General features: G+C 41.3%; 1 protein-coding gene across 2 annotated transcripts in view; it reads left to right on the forward strand.

The window, feature by feature from the left end:
• The window catches only part of ADAMTSL1 (ADAMTS like 1), a 956942-nt gene that overhangs the window by 226011 nt on the left and 717206 nt on the right, over positions 1-13725 (forward strand). The window lies entirely within an intron of this gene.

A 13725-nucleotide genomic window follows, 5' to 3' on the forward strand; every position in this document is an offset into this window, starting at 1 on the left:
CTAAGCAGTTAGCAAAGATAAAAAAGTTTTATATATTAATTTTTTTGTAATAGAGGTTACACCTGTGACAGAACACATACCCTGGCAATAGTTGTTCTGTCTTTGTTATAACTACTGCTATGCTACAGTGTTTTAGAGCTATTTGTAACATGAGAAATGAAACAAACTATATTAAAAGCAATGAGGTCATAGATTGCCATGAGGTTACATCATATATCATGCTCCTTTAAGCCTTCTGCTTTGCAGGGTTTGCTGTGCAGAACATTAAATGAGATTCCTACTGTCAATAATTTTGGCTTTTATAATGGGCTGGGTCTTCTACATTACTGCAGTAATTCAATGGGTACTGTTGAATGCAGGGTCACACAACATACATAAAGGTTGTAGTTTCGTATGCATTTATTTCCCCTGGTTATTATAAAGCACAATTTCATAACTATTCCACAGCCCTTTTGTCACCAGAAGCAGCTTTGGTTTCCTCCTTCCTTTGTCCCCACACCTTTATTTCCATGAGTCTCAGCAATTTTTATGAAAAATTTTCCACTAAAATAGTGTCCATATTTGTTTCTACCTGCAGGACAGAAAGATTTGAGGCATTCCTCCCTTGGCTGTTATACATCACATAAACCCTAGAGAAACAGCAGCACATTATATTTCAATCACATGTTTTTCAGTCTAAAAGGAGAGATGACCTAAATTAGAAAGGCTACAGATGGTCCTATATCAAAGCCAGTTTACTATGATGACATTTGCTTAGAAAGAAAATCCATTTTTTAGTTTGTATGGAAATTAGACATGTGACCCTAGAGTGCAGCATAAAAACAAGTAACTTTTCTTTGAATCTGATCTAGTTTGAGTTCACTTCCCAGGCAGCCCACCTTTTACACAGAGCCACTGCGCTGTGTCTGTCTACATAGCATGGTATAACCTTAAAGGGGTACTCCGCACCTAGACATCTTATCCCCTATCCAAAGGATAGGGGAGAAGATGTCTGATCATGGGGGTCCCGCCGCTGGGAACCCCCGCAATTTCTCCTGCAGTTTCACTCGGTGCCTGATGACTGCCCCGCCCCTCGTGAAGTCATGCCTGACCCCCTCAATGCAGATTGTGTGGGTTAGGGATTAGGAGAATGTGGGGGTTAGGGAATAGGAGATATCTAGGGGCAGAGTACCCCTTTAAGGGTATCTGCAAGGGGACTTCCTCTGTGGAAAACCTGCAAAGGATTATGAACATGTGGACGTACCCTAAAGGGGTATTCCAAGTTTTTTATATTTATTTTTGAATATGCTAAGCATTGAGGAAAACATAAAAAAAAAAACATATATATTACTTACGCTTGCTCTGTGCCACCGTTTTTATGGAGCTAGTCCCGTTGCACAGCAGTGTTTGAGATTGACACCTGCACTTTTGCTCAGTCAGTTAGCGGTTAAGGCAGGACACTGCTAAGTGACCAATACCCTGTTCCAACCTAAAACATAGCACTGTGCAATAGCACCAGCCCCATAGGAGTCCAGCAATCACACAATTTATTCCCTCTGCTGAATTCCCTCTGGTTTGCCGCACATGTATGATGAATATATACATACCATACCATTTTGGAAGAATTAATATCATCCAGCGCAGAAACGTACAATTGAGGGTGTATAATGCACCTGAAATGTGTAACATTTTTCTTCCCTGTTTTTGCACTAGAAGATTTTTATTCTTCTGAGATTGATGTGCGTGTTGCCCTGCATCGCATAAAATGCATCAGTATAAGGAGGGTTAGTTGGATACCAGTTGGGGTGTTTGATATCATATATACTGTTCCGATGTATGAGTAACTAACTAGACATAAATTTGGTGCTTAAAGTGTACCTGTCATTTCAGGTGACTTTTCAGGATAAGCTGTCCTATGTGTGTACATGAGGAACAGCACTATCTCTGGCCATTATATTGTATTTTTCAGCAGATTTCTGCTCTGCAGGCTTCATCATTAATTTGCAACTCTTTGAGAGCTGGTGGGAGGGGCTCCCACCCTTCCCCCTCCATAGACTTATATTGCTTGTCTTGCAGACACAGGGCAAAGCTTAGGTGATTTTCAGAAAAGAACATTTACGCATCAGGAGGGGGTGGGGGTAAAGAAGCATTTTTGTCTACTAATGTACATTTCAAAGTTTCATATATTTATTTGTACTATTGATATGTGCAAAGTTTGTTTCAATGACAGTGCCAGTTTAAGTCATATAAGAATGGTGCCCATTGTAGCCCACCGGAAGATCCTTGAGCCAGACGCTGTTTGTGCAAAAAACGTGTTCCTCCAAGCCGCTTTGTAAAAGGTTTGAGGTTTGTTTACAAGTGTTGTTAGCATCTGGGGACCAAACCAAGCAGAGGAGGTTCCAGCATCTAAAACCATACTGCTTTATTAAGAAACTGACCAGCTTTAATGGCATCACAATGTTTTAGGAAAACAAAGGAAATTACTGACATAGGTACTGAGAATGCAACATGAAGTCTACAGGTGCTGATACAAAAGCTCTGATTCTTAAAGGGGTATTCCGCCCCTAGACATCTTATCCCCTATCCAAAGGATAGGGGATAAGATGTCAGATCGCCGGGGTCCCGCTGCTGGGGACCCCGGGGATCGCTGCTGCAGCATCCCGCTATCATTACTGCGCAGAGCGAGATCGCTCTGCACGTAATGACGGGCAATACAGGGGCCGGAGCATAGTTACGTCACGGCTCCGCCCCTGGTGACGTCATGGCCCGCCCCCCGTCAATACAAGTCTATGGGAAGGGGGCGTGGTGGTCGTCACACCCCCTGCCATAGACTTGCATTAAGGGGACGGGCCGTGATGTCATGAGGGGCGGAGCCATGACATCGCGCTGTATCGCCCGTCATTACGCACAGAGTGAACTCATTCTGTGCAGTAATGATGGGGGGGGGGTGCCGCAGCGGCGATCCCCGGGGTCCCCAGCAGCGGGACCGCGATGATCTAACATCTTATCCCCTATCCTTTGGATAGGGGATAAGATGCCAGCGGCGGAATACCCCTTTAAGGAGACAAATCTGCTAGACCTGTAAATGTGGTGTGCATCCACTCTATATTAAGTAATCTGTCTTTACTGTTATCCTAAAACTTTTACAATGAGCTACACATCTCCGGTAAATAAGAAAGGAATCTTGAGCAGCAAGCAATTTGTTTTTCTCTCGGGATTAATGGACATTTTTTGTGGCTAGAATTGTGGGCTTCCTCTCAGTGTTTTCTGTCAAATCATTGTACTTCCAGTAGCCTCATACCCTTCACATCTGCTACACTTAATAGGAAAGGCCAAAACATCATCTCGCAGCTGCATGTACTGTACAGACACTCATACTGGAAAGGGCAGCCAGCAAGCAAAACAAAGCGCTGCTTATAGCTACAACAAGACATCTGAATGATATTACCTTATGGGACTTTGAAACCTGATGTATCAAGAAGATGCAAGACGTTATATACAATTCTGTAAATAACAATTTGGACAAATAGATTGACGGTGATTCTCCCTTTGCAATGTATCTGTGTAAAAGACCATGTAAAAGTAAGTAAATAACCACATGCCAACAACAAATATCCGTTGAGGGAAAAATAACAATAAAAGGAAACAGCTGCAAGTTATTAGCATTCTCTCTGCACAAGGGGAGGGTGATAAAAGTTATGTCTTCTTATTCAGTCCTACAGACGTGATGACTTATTGTTAGGAGTCAAAGGGGTACTCACACAGGGACGGAGTCGTGACGTCACCATACTTCGGCCCCGTAGTTGTGACCCGGCAGACCCAGAGGATGCAGCGCTGCATGCCGCTCCTAGAGGTAGCAGGGGTCCCCAGCGGCAGGACCCCACGATCAGACATCTTATCCCCTATTCTTTGGATAGGGGTAAGATGTCTTAGGGCCGTAGTACCCCTTAAAAACAAATGTATCTTTATTTCTGGTAAACAGTTGATTTTTACTTAGTGTTTTTATACAGTATATCGCTTGTTTCCATGACAAGCCACTGAGATATTCTTATGTTCCTGTGATAAGGATAGACAGTGCTTCAACTTCTGTCTCTAAGATGAGCCTTGACGGTTGTTGCACCTACCAGGGTAACCAAACAAGGTGGGCCTATCACCACCTCTACTTTTTTCTACTTTAGATTGTATTCACACATTGTGGATCTACAATTCCGGACCTGCAGTTGTAAAATCTGTGGATTTTGCAAAGAGTTAATAAAATAAATTAAAAAATACATAAGAATTGCCAAGTAAATTCTGCAGTTGTGGATCCACAATTGCAGATTTAACAGTGGATCCTGTGCTAGCGAATGCACCCCAACTAAACATTATTCACATGTAGAATGCGCCCACTGTCTTCTATTTTTATTTTTTTCACATTGAGGGCATGCATACAGGAGAAACAAACATCAGCCTTTTTTTCTGGGTGATACAAAGAAGCTCCTTTCCAGGAGGAAAGAATTTGCTCTACAGTGCCACCTACTGGAGGTTGCTTATATTACAACCAAAAACCAACCCAAAAAGAGCCTTACAACATGATGATGAATTAAATGCTAAGCTAGAATTTTTTTTATCTCGTTTGTCATATAATCCCTGATCATGTTTCAAAGGTGGTACATTAATTGAAGAGAAGTTACCTCCAGTAGTTGGCACTGATAGTGAGTTCTTTTGGAAATTAGCTAATTTTATATTCTAAACTATACCCCATAATTATTAGTCTAGAAGATATATACTATGCAGTTTGTAATACATTATTAAAAGTGATAATGCAATGCAGTTACTAGTTTAGATGTAATAGTAAAGAATATAGGCTATAAAATGAATACATTTGAGAATTATGACTACAACAGTGACTACATGGAAGCGCTATTGTAGACATAGAACACGTTAACTATCCAAACTGTCTGGAAAGATTTGTCTTGAACACAGCAGGATCCCTAAAATATAACTTTGTGTACAGCTTTATGACTTCTGTTACTGTTGACAATGGAAAATAGCCTAATGTCTATAAAATATCTACTTCTACATTACAATGTTGCAGCTACTGATCAGAGACCAGACAGATTGATATCTGCATATAGTCTACAATTCTCTTATCTTTGAAGCCATGTAGCCAAAGTGTCTAAGCATGATGACAGTTCTTCATTTATATGGCATTTTTTGCTAGATTTCAGTAAATGTTCCATACATCCTCAGACCAAGAATAAACAGGTTAATTTATAATTTTTAGGTTATTCTGTCTGTCTGTGCTTATGGCTGCACATGTAAGACTTGAGCAGAATTAATACATAGAGGGAAGGGGGAAGATATAAATAGCTGCATATGAAAACATATGAAGGCGATTAATAATACAGAACAAGATTTGTTATTAAAGGAGATATCCAGTGGTGAAAAATGTATCCCCTATCCTAAGGACAGGGGATGAGTTTAAGATCGCAAGGGATCCGACCGCTGGGGCCCCCTGCAATCTCCTGTATGGGGCCCTGACAGCCCATGGGAAGGGGGTGTGTTGACCACCACACGAAGCGGCAGCTGACACGCCCCCTCAATACAACTCTATGGCAGAGCCGGAGCACTGCCTTCGGCAATCTCCAGCTCTGCCATAGAGTTGTATTGAGGGGGCGTGTCTGCCACCGCTTCGTGCGGTGGTCAACACGCGCTATCTGGACAGCGAGCCGGGGCCCCATACAGAGAGACCGTGGGGGGCCCCAGCGGTCGGATCCCCCGAGATCTGAAACTTATCCCCTTTCCTTAGGATAGTGGATACGTTTTTAACCACTGGATATCTCTTTTAAGCTTACACCTGTGGGTGGATAATAGTTAAAAGAAAAATATAGTAAATTCCTCAATTTAGAGGTACACAATGGCAGTCTCCACCCCGTTGGGATCTATTGACCCTTTTTTATACCACAGAAATGTAGACTTGAGATGTAACCTGTGTAGTTCTAAAATATTTGGATGTAGTTTTTTTTAATTTATGTGTGCACCCTTCATATGCAAGAGTGCATGCACAAGATCTTACAAGTGGACAAGTGAAGTGAGGAAATTATGTGTTGTTCAATTGTATGTACTTTTCCATTTACCTGGGGAGCCAATCACATGCAGCTAGACTGCATTGATCCTGTAGGTTTTGTCTGTCTCTAGAATCTGCTTTCCTTTGGGTCCTATCTAGAATCCAGGATCCTGATAATACAGAGGAATTGAGATGACAACCTCTATGCAGCTGTTTATTGGCACTTCAGTTCCATGGACCTGCAAGGGAGAGGGGGGGGGATGGGGGGGCTTTCTACCTCTCTGTTTATACTACAGATTATACACCTCTCCTAAATACTGTATATATTATATTTAACATCTTTTAATGCTCAAAGCCAAACTGTAAAGAGTGTAGACATCTGTGTTTCCAATGGGCAGAGATGGCATAGTTTGTAAACAGACCAGATTAGGCTAGTTCTATTACTGGGACCTTTAGACATGTTCCTATACGTGTGAGGTTCTTTGGTGGGAAGAAATTGTAATATACACTGCTCAAAAAAATAAACAGAACACAAAGATAAAACATCCTAGATCTGAAAGAATGAACTAGTCGTATGAAATACTTTCATCTTTACATAGTTGAATGTGCTGACAACAAAATCACACAAAAATTATCAATGGAAATCAAATTTGTCAACCCATGGAGGTCTGCATATGGAGTCACACTCAAAATCAAAGTGGAAAACCACACTACAGGCTGATCCAACTTTGAAATAATGTCCTTAAAACAAGTTAAAATGAGGCTCAGTAGTGTGTGTGGCCTCAACGTGCCCGTATGACCTCCCTACAATGCCTGGGCATGCTCCTGAGGAGGTGGCAGATGGTCTCCTGAGGGATGTCCTCCCAGACCTGGACTAAAGCATCCGCCAGCTCCTGGACAGTCTGTTAGTGGATAGAGAAAGACATGATGTCCCAGATGTGCTCAATTGGATTCATGTCTGGGGAATGGGCAGGCCAGTCCATAGCATCAATGCCTTCCTCTTGCAGGAACTGCTGACACACTCCAGCCACATGAGGTCTAGCATTGTCTTGCATTAGGAGGAACCCAGGGCCAACCATACCAGCATATGGTCTCACAAGGGGTCTGAGGATCTCATCTCGGTACCTAATGGCAGTCAGGCTACCTCTGGCAAGCACATGGAGGGCTGTGCGGCGCACCAAAGAAATGCCACCCCACACCATTACTGACCCACCGCCAAACTGGTCATGCTGGAGGATGTTACAGGCAGGAGATTGTTCTCCACGGACTATCAAGACTCTGTCACGTCTGTCACATGTGCTCAGTGTGAACCTGCTTTCATCTGTGAAGACAACAGGGCGAGAGTGTCGAATTTGCCAATCTTGGTGTTCTCTGGAAAATGCCAAACATCATGCACAGTGTTGGGCTCTAAGCACAACCCCCACCTATGGATGTTGGGCCCTCATACTAAACTCATGGAGTCTGTTTCTGACCATTTGAGTGGACACATGCACGTTTGTGGCCTGCTGGAGGTCACTTTGCACGGCTCTGGCAGTGCTCCTCCTGCTTCTCCTTGCACAAAGGTGGAGGTAGTGGTCCTGCTGCTGGGTTGTTGCCCTTCTACAGCCTCCTCCACGTCTCCTGATGTACTGGTCTGTCTCCATGTAGTGCCTCCATGCTCTGGACACTATGCTGACAGACACAACAAACCTTCTTGCCACAGCTCGCATTGATGTGCCATCCTGGATGAGCTGCACTACCTGAGCCACTTGTGTGGGTTGTAGAAACCATCTCATGCTACCACTAGAGTGAAAGCACCGCCGGCATTCAAAAGTGACCAAAACATTAGCCAGGAAGCATAGGAGAAGTGGAGGAATGGTTTGTGCTCACCACCTACAGAACCACTCCTTTATTGGGGGTAGCTTCCTAATCGCCTATCATTTCCACCTGTTGTCTGTTCCATTTGCACAACAGCATGTGAAATTGATTGTCAATCAGTGTTGCTTCCTGAGTGGATAGTGTGACTTCACAGAAGTGTGATTGACTTGGAGTTACATTGTGTTGTTTAAGTGTTCCCTTTATTTTTTTGAGCAGTGTATATATGTTTCCTTTTTTCCCTCTCTTTCTCTCTTCCTTCCCATGTTTCCATGCTGCCTGAACAATGATGGGGTTGTCCTTGGTGGCTCCTCCCCACCCCATCGGCCTTGATAGATAGATTTCTTTTTGTTTGGGTATAGGAAGAGATCTATAAATCAAGGCCAGTGGGGTGGGGAGAAGCCACCAGAGGCCACCCTGGTGACTTGTGGTTCAGACAGCATGATAAAAGGTCCCCTTTAAAGATTCCGAGAGGCATTCATGTGCACTTTTATGGTAGGAAAATATAAATGTTTAGATTGGCTGTATGGATTGGAAAATTCTATATTTTGAAATGGTTGAAATGGAGTAGAATGGTGTAATTCTTTTTTTAAGTGTTACTGTAATTTACAAAAACATTTTCTACATGTTGTCCTGACTTGTCAAAAGTTCAAATTTCATCAGGTCTCAGTCCTGAAACCTGTTGCTATTGTAAGTAATAGCTGAATAAAGTGCACTTCACTTCCCGGCTGTCAATCAAATCTGACTCTTTCACTACATTAGCCTACAGAGTGTAAAAGTTGTATTGTGTGGCTGGCCAGGCAGTAAAGTATGCAGCAGCGCCCTTCAGCCAGCTATCTCTGACCATCTCAGAGGGTCTCAGGACTGACTCTTTAAACTCTGGGCAGTGATTTGTTTTTACATTTTCCAATGTGGGCATACTGTTTCATCTAATTATGAACGTGACATCACCCAGTAGACTATGAAATGGGGCTGAAACATTCACGATGGTAGAATAGAAGAATCAAATTAAGTTATCATTCTGAATGACAGAAATCAAATGGAATTTAATGTAATCTTTAGTGTGCAGAGAAAACCTGTCTAAGGCCATACCTAGTGTTTAGCAGCTAATTCATCACTATGTGAAAACCACAATGAGGTATATCATGAAGTTGCCAGCTTAAACCTTTCAACAACATGTATGGTGTAATGAATTTACAGTTTAAACAATGCTCTTAGAGATTATGTTACTCCAGTGTGAGGTTTGTGCATATCCCTCTGTAACACAATCCTTTCATTTCAACTCAATGGTGAAACATTTGTTCATGTACTTTTTTAAGGTCCATAAAGATAGTTGTCATAAGATAAATGGAACAAGCTGAATAATCCTTACATCACACATTTTTCTTTACTCCGCTGATAAAACACTTTGTAGCCTGCAACAAAATCAAGAACTGTGTTTTATCTATTGGGTTTCTTGCAAAAAGCTGCATTGTAAAAAGTAGGGATGCAGCGAAAGGGAAATTTTGGGTTCGAAACCGAAAATTTAGGCTGTGCTCTGCCGAAAAACGAAACCGAAAATTCATTGCCTCAACCACTTTTTTTCAATATAGTTTTTGGAAAATTGTATTATGAGAATTTTTTATTTACTGATGTACTTGAAGGGGATGCTGGGTGACTATATAAGGTATTGGCCAAACTTGGAGCCACAGCACTGCCACTTGCCATACACTGATTCCAGGACACACTATAGGGATACACACCTATCTGATTGGTTGCTATGGGCAACTACTCCATTTTTCCTCAGCACATTTTGATAAATCTCCCCCTTAGATCTTTAAAAAAAAAATAATTTAGTATGCTTAACCTCTTAAGGACACAGGGCGTACCTGTACGCCCTACACCGGTCCAAGTGTTTAAAACGGGGTCACACCGGGTTGGCCCCGGCTACTAATGATAGCCGGGACCCTGACAGATCGTTGTGCTGCACGCTATTAACCATTCAGACGTGACGAACAAAGTTGATTGCCGCATAGAAAACGAAAGTAAAAGCTTCCCGGCAGCTCAGTCGGGCTGATCGGGATCAGGGAGGCCCCCTTACCTTGCTCCGTTGCGTCCGATCGGCGTTCGATTGCTCCAAGCCTGAGCTGCAGGCTTGAGCAATCAACCCCCTATTACACGGTCAATGGCGTATGCGCAAAAAAATTCTAAAGTCCAAAATAGCGTATTTTTGGTCACTTTTTATATCATTAAAAAAATGAATAAAAAGCGATCAAAAAGTCAGATCAATGCAAAAATGGTACCGGTAAAAAACTTCAGAACACGGCGCAAAAAAATTTGTCCCCATACTGGCCTGTAAGTGGAAAAATAAAAAAGTTATAGGGGTCAGAATATGACAATTTTAAACGTATACATTTTTCTGCATGTAGTTATGATTTTTTTCAGAGTTGTAGTTTTGTAACAGCTGGAGACACACAGATGAAATTTTTTATTTCTAGACAGTGATCAATGCTATGCTATAGGAGCCTATAGCACTGCACTGATCGGTGTTATCCATTACCACAGGCCACTAAGGCCTGTATTATTGGAGCGTCGATCATCCTCTCAGCTCATCAGGACCCCGCGCAGCACACCATCCAAACACCATAAGGCCTACACTATCTGAGCCACCAAACACTGAGTAACATAAAAAAAAAAACAGGACGTGAATAATAAACAACAATAATGTAAATAATAATAAACATAAAATAAAATAAATTATAAACAAGAAAATAAACATACAGTGGGAATCAAAAGTTTGGGCACCCCAGGTAAAAATTTGTATTAATGTGCATAAAGAAGCCAAGGAAAGATGGAAAAATCGCCAAAAGGCATCAAATTACAGATTAGACATTGTTATAATATGTCAACAAAAGTTAGATTTTATTTCCATCATTTCCAAAATAACAGAAAACAAAAAAATTGCGTCTGCAAAAGTTTGGGCACCCTGCAGAATTTATAGCATGCACTGCCCCATTTGCAAAGCTGAGACCTGCCAGTGTCATGGATTGTTCTCAGTCATCATCTGGGAAGACCAGGTGATGTCAATCTCAAAGGTTTTAAATGCCCAGACTCATCTGACCTTGCCCCAACAATCAGCACCATGCATTCTTCTAAGCAGTTGTCTAGAAATGTGAAACTGAAAATAGTTGACGCTCACAAAGCTGGAGAATGCTATAACAAGATAGCAAAATGTTTTCAGATGTCAATATCCTCTGTTCGGAATGTAATTAAGAAATGGCAGTCATCAGGAATAGTGGAAGTTAAAGCAAGATCTGGAGGACCAAGAAAAATATCAGCCAGAACAGCTCACAGGATTGTGAGAAAAACAATTCAAAACCCACGTTTGACTGGCAGACACTGGAGTTGTGGTACACTATTCCACTATAAAGAGATACTTGTACAAATATGGTCTTCATGGAAGAGTCATCAGAAGAAAACCTCTTCTACTTTCTCACCACAAAAATCAGCATTTGAACTTTGCAAATGAACATATAGACAAGCCTGATGCATTTTGGAAACAAGTGCTGTGGACTGATGAGGTTAAAATTGAACTTTTTGGCCGGAATGAGCAAAGGTACGTTTGGAGAAGAAGGGGAACAGAATTTAATGAAAAGAACCTCTGTCCAACTGTTAAGCATGGGGGTGGATCAATCATGCTTTGGGGTTGTATTGCAGCCAGTGGCACAGGGAACATCTCATGAGTAGAAGGAAAAATGGATTTAATAAAATTTCAGCAAATTTTGGATGCTAACTTGATGCCATCTGTGAAAAAGCTGAAGTTAAAGAGAGGATGGCTTCTACAAATGGATAATGATCCTAAACACACCTCGAAATCCACTGGGGATTACATCAAGAGGTGTAAACTGAAAGTTTTGCCGTGGCCTTCACAATCTCCTGACCTCAACATAATTGAAAATTTATGGATAGACCTTAAAAGAGCAGTGTGTGACAGACAGACCAGAAATCTCAAAGAACTGGAAGACTTTTGTAAGGAAGAATGGGCAAAGATAGCTCAAACAAGAATTGAAAGACTCTTGGCTGGCTACAAAAAGCATTAACAAGCTGTGATACTTGCCAAAGGGGGCAGTACAAGATATTAACTCTGCAGGGTGCCCAAACTTTTGCAGACGCCATATTTTTGTTTTCTGTTATTTTGAAAGTGTAAATGATGGAAATAAAATCTAACTTTTGTTGACATATTATAAGAATGCCTAATCTGTAATTTGATGCGTTTTGGAGATTTTTCCACCTTTCCTTGGCATCTTTATGCACATTAATACACATTTTTACCTGGGGTGCCCAAACTTTTGATCCCCACTGTATAGAAGATGCATCTTCCAAATGCGTCAATATGATGCATTCTAAAAATAGTTGACTGCATGAGTGTTCCAAAAAACCAGAGGGGGCAATGAAGATGCCCCCACCATCGATGGGAACCCACCCAGTCAATCCTTACCGCCTAATATGAAATAACACCCTAAAAAATACTTATATACAATTAATTCTCACCCTCAAACAATAATTGTGTGCAGTTTAAAATCCTATGTAGACTAGTAGAGTCCAAGGGTTCCACAACAACTACAACTATCTCCGTGGCACATGTTGTACAGAGGAGTCCACGTACAAAGAATTCACACGTAAGTATTTCGGAGATTCCAATAGTCTCAATATGTCGCTTCCAAGAACATTTTATGGCAGATGCAACAACTACAGTATCATGAACTCGCTGCCTGAATGTACTCCCTGGGGGACATGTATCAAAGAATTTACACCGTTTTTGTGTGCAAATTCTTGCGCAAAATTTTGCGCAAGCAGTTTTTTTGCATCTTTTTTTTTTTGCGTACATTCTGATGTGAAAGAATGGAGGCCATTGGTCCCACGCTACAGGTGATTTATGTTTAATAATCTATGTATGTATATAAGATGAAGCCGTATAGTACACACTCACTCCTGAGGAAGCTACCGGGTCAGGTAGTGGAACACGTGGAGCTGCTGTGTTGCCCAGGGTGGTGAGGGTGCCCTGCACTATGGATAATTACATTATTTTCCTCCAATACTAGATACACGGGCATTGTGTGAGGCAGCACATTGGGCACTTATCCCAGTATTAGTGTATTATTATGTATCTTTTTGCTACTCACATTTTAGGTATTTATATAACTGTATTTGAGTACTCATATATTGTATTACTCTTATTGCATATCTTTGCACATATTTTCATGCACTTTTTTTGTTTATATTTTGCCTAGTTATTATAATAGTTCAGCTGTTATTTGCACCTGTGTACAAGGTTTATATTACCTTCATACATGGCTAGGGACCCTTATGTTTGGTTGTATTTTACCCACCTGGGGGAATGGGGGGGCGGGGGGGTTAGGATTACATTCTTCCACTCATGAATATTGCCTTTTAAGTGATTTTAAATGTTGTGTACTAGTTTAGGACTTCAATGAAGATAGTGTATATTTTTCATCATTATGTTATTGGTTGTGCATTCTTTGTAGTGGACAGCTTTTCTTTTTGTGGTTCATATTCATAATTCTTTGGACGCTGTTTGCACCCATTTCCTTTTCTAATTAGCAGTGCCCATCCCTTTCTTTTTTGTGAAAAGGTCGAAAGGGACATTTTCGGCTGATAATTTTCGGCGATCGAAATTTCAGTGTATCCCTAGTAAAAAGTATTATTTAAACATTTATATTGTGTGAAATTTTTCAGGTTTAGCGGCCTTAAAGAATACCTGTCATTAAACAAAATGTTTGACATGTCCTAAAGACATGTCAATAATGTTGATTGGTGGAAGTCTGAGTGTTCAGACCTCCACC

The sequence above is a fragment of the Hyla sarda genome, chromosome 1, assembly GCF_029499605.1.
Source record: "Hyla sarda isolate aHylSar1 chromosome 1, aHylSar1.hap1, whole genome shotgun sequence".
NCBI lineage: Eukaryota > Metazoa > Chordata > Amphibia > Anura > Hylidae > Hyla > Hyla sarda.